Source organism: Asparagus officinalis, chromosome 3 (genome assembly GCF_001876935.1).
Source record: "Asparagus officinalis chromosome 3, Aspof.V1, whole genome shotgun sequence".
NCBI classification, from domain to species: domain Eukaryota; kingdom Viridiplantae; phylum Streptophyta; class Magnoliopsida; order Asparagales; family Asparagaceae; genus Asparagus; species Asparagus officinalis.
Window position 1 is genome coordinate 105,728,870 of NC_033796.1, and position 4,227 is coordinate 105,733,096.

The window sequence follows — 4,227 nt, forward strand, 5'->3', positions numbered from 1 at the left end:
GCATAAATGCGTATTAGAAATGGAATATATATATATATATATATATATATATATATATATATATATATATATATATATATATATATATATATATATATATATATATTCCATTTCTAATACGCATTTATGCATACGCATTCCGCCCGACTTTAAAAAAAGTGGAGCGTGTGGGTTTTTTTCAAAAAAATCTAGCGTTTTCGTTAAAAAAGCTCCATCTCTCTCGTGAAGGAATACAGATCCCTAAAATTCCTATCTCCCTCTCCCCCCCTCCAAGAGCCTTCGTCCTCCTTGTCTCCGAAACCCCTCCCTCAACAAGCTCCACCTCCGCTGCATCTTCGACCTCTACGACCACAACTCCGACGGTCTCATCTCCCCCTATGAGCTCTCCCTCGCCCTCCACTACCTCGGTCTCTCCATCGATCCGTCCCACCTCTCCCCCTTCCTCCTCCCCCGATGGGAGCGTCCCCAATGACCTCGACTTTGACACCTTCCAACCTTTCCACCAGTCCCCCGGCGGCAACGCCCTCCCGTCGTGCGAGGTGGTGACAGGAGCAACACCACAGGCGGGGAGCCCCTCGGGGGTGCGGACGTGGATGTGGTGATGAGGGAGGCATTCGGGGTCTTTGATGAGGATGGCTTCATATCGGCGAGGGAGCTACAGATGGTGTTGGTGAGGCTGGAGCTAAATGAAGGGGAGAGCCTGGAGAGGGTGAACTCTATGATCGTTAACGTTGATTAATTGACTCTGAAAAGGGTAAATTGAAGGGTTCTTCAAGCTTGGGAAGCAATGGAATTTTCACCAGGGTGTTTATCCTCAGATGTGTCCTGATTGTGGAAGACTTTGGCCTTAGACTGAGTTGCGATGGCCGGTGAAGATGGTGATCAGTAATCCTTACCCCATCACCTCATTTCACCTTCAACTGCACCCCTTCTCCACTTAAAACTTTTTATTGAATTATTTTCATTTTATTTTTTCTTATGAAATTGATTGGTAGAAACTTTGCAATCTAGTTAAATTCGAATTCTTTCAATAATACATACATTATGAAGAAATAAAGTTACATAAATTTCCAAGTGCAAGGAATTTATTGATTTTTTTAAGAACCTCCTTAGTCTACCTCTCTTTTTCTATTTGTTCATCTTTGATTAATTGGTGTGCAAAGATGAATTTGGATTGATGAGCAACAATAATGCAAAGGTCGCCTAGAGCTCTTCTGCTACATTAGAGAAGAAAGGGAGCTCGGCTAGCAAACGTCTCCTTATTTTTGCATTTTATTTATAATTCTAGTAAGTTTTATGGTTGTGTTGAGCCTGAATTTTGAGAGTAACATTTGTGATTTTATGAACCTTGAATTTTGGGAGTAAATTATGTACATAATTTGGATTTCGTTGGGGTTTTGTATGGGCTAAAGAAAAGAAACATGCCCTCGTGATGTTAGCAACTAGTATGCTGAACTCCTAATGCTCTTATGTTGCCATTTTTCTAATTTTTTTGTAAGAACACCATATTGTTCAATACAGCCATCTTTCTAATATGATATTGTAGACCCTAGAGGGGGGGGGGTGATTAGGGTCTTATGCTAATCTAATCCTAATTAAAAGCTAATTAAAAAAGATGTTGATCAATTTCTTCTTGCAAGAAGAAATATGATATGGATATGAACGATAATGATGAATAAAATATACGCTAAGCAAAACACAAACACACGATATGTTAACGAGGTTCGGTCACCACGACCTACGTCCCCGCTCCTCACCTCGACGAGATATCCACTATCACAATCCGGTTTGGAAGCCGGAACTTCTACACATTCGGTTTACAAGATCACCAAAAACTCTCACACTACACAAACACTATGCAATCACACTTTACACACTAAGTGTAGGAACCTAGCACGTGTCCTCCTCCTCAAGTGCTCGATTACAACCACTCCCTAGGTTCGTCAATTGACGCCACTCCTATTGGATTCGACCCCGTCTCTCGCCTCATACTTCTCTCGGTGTACAAGTGTATTACAAGTGAATCTCACAAATAAAAGTTGAATACAATAATTTGTTCTCAAATAACAAGTGAGAACACAATGAAGCTCACACTCACTAAATCACACCCCACAACCCACACTATATGGTACGAGAATATTAAGCTCAATAAGTGTGTGTGATAACAGTGAATGAAACTCAATAAATATAGCTAAATGGAATGAAAATGAAATAACAAGCTATATAAGAGTTTAGAAGACTTCTTAAACAAGAAGAATAATGGAGATGATTCCAATAAGATTTGAAGGCCACTTCTTGTTGTAGAAAAATTTCTCTTGAAAATGGATTGATGAAATCAACTATTAAACAGCTCTTAAACACACTTAATATTTTGTTAAACACAAAACTTGGATTTCTTGGATATTTTAAAGAAGAGCAGCAATGGGGTATATATAGCACCCCAATACATCAGCAAAAACATGAGTAAAAGACCAAAAACCCAATTTGAAAACAGCTGTAAAAACTAGTTGTTGTAAAGTTCTGACAGTTCGGCGGTCGACCGGTGCGGTCGACCGCGAAGCTCAAAAAACACAGTTTTGAAAATATAAAGCTGGCGGTCGACCGCGGCGGTCGATCGCGAAAGTCTCTAAATGTTTTCATGGTCGACCATCACGGTCGACCGCGAGCACAAAAAAGGCAAGCTCAGAAAAATTACAATTGACGGTCGACCACGGCGGTCGACCGGAATCTGATACATTGCATATTGACAGGTTTTGGGGCTGTTTTAAAAATTCATTAAAAATATCAAATCAAATCCAAAAATAGTGAAACTTTGGGGAAAGTTTCTAAATGATAAAATAAACATGTTTGAAAAGGAATTTTTTGAAAATCAATTTTCGTTTGTGAAAACTCCCTGTTTTTGAAAAGTGTTCAGAAAACCTATTTTTCGTGAACATGAAAATTGACATAAAGCTTGTAAGTATGTATATATATATTGTGCATGTATTATATGTATATAATGAAGTATGAAAGAGCTGTAAACATGAGATAAAAGTTATTGTAACAACGTTTGATGAAAAATCATTTATATGATAGAAAACGTCAAAAATCGTGTTAAGTGTACATATATTAAGCTTAGATATAATCATACAATATATGTAAGTAAACCAAACATATACCTAGGTAAATCCACACAAATAAACTTGAATCTTTAACGCTTGATTGACGTGTGTTAAAATACCTGAAAAGAGAAACATAAACACAAAACTAGAGAATATATTAGCGAAAAATTGTTTGACAAATCATCATCAAAACTATAGGGTCAACAGATATCAGCAATAAGAAGTTAGCATGTTTCCATATGATATTAGCGACAAAAAATTAACTCAGGGAAGTTTCTCCTATATTTAATTCAGAGTTTTTTAAGAATTTAAGTTTGAGCTTTGCTTCTTACCATAGCCTTAAACCAAGGCTTGAACTAGTTCTGAGCGTTATGTTTTCCCTATAGCCTCATAGAGGATAGCAATAGATCACACACTTAAACCTTAAAAGAACTAAAAAAAAGCATTAAAAAGATCAAACATTTCCTCATGAGCCCCAAAAAAGATGCAATGTGCATCACATGCCCCCCCCCCCCAAGCCTTAACTTTATCCTCCTCCAAGTCCATCCTAAATGCACACGGACGATGTAGAAGAAGAACACATACTCAAATGCACGTAAACTATAATGAACAAGAGGACGTTAAGTATAAGCGTGATTAATTCAAGGATATTCACTCTATATCCAAAAGAGCTAAACATGTATAAACTTATAACAAAACTAAATAGTTTATATGAACTCATCGAGAGAGAGGGTTCGAGTTATTATCTGCAGTGCCGATTCAATCTCACGGCGGTGTCGTGATGGGGCAAGGATTACTAATCACCATCTTCACAGGCCACCACAACTCAGTCTAAGGCCAAAGTCTTCCACAATAAGGACACGTCTAAGGAAAAACTCCCTGGTGAAAATTCTATTGCTTCCCAAGCTTTAAGAACACTTCAATTTACTCTCTTCAGAGTCAATTAATCAATTAATCAGCATTAACGATCATGGAGTTCACCCTCTCCAGGCTCTTCCCTTCCTCTAGCTCTAGCCTCACTAGCACCCTCTGTAGTTCCCTCGCCGATATGAACCTGTCCTTGTCGAAGATCCTAAACACCTCCCTCATCGCCGCGTCCACATCTACACCCCCGAGCGGCTCCCCA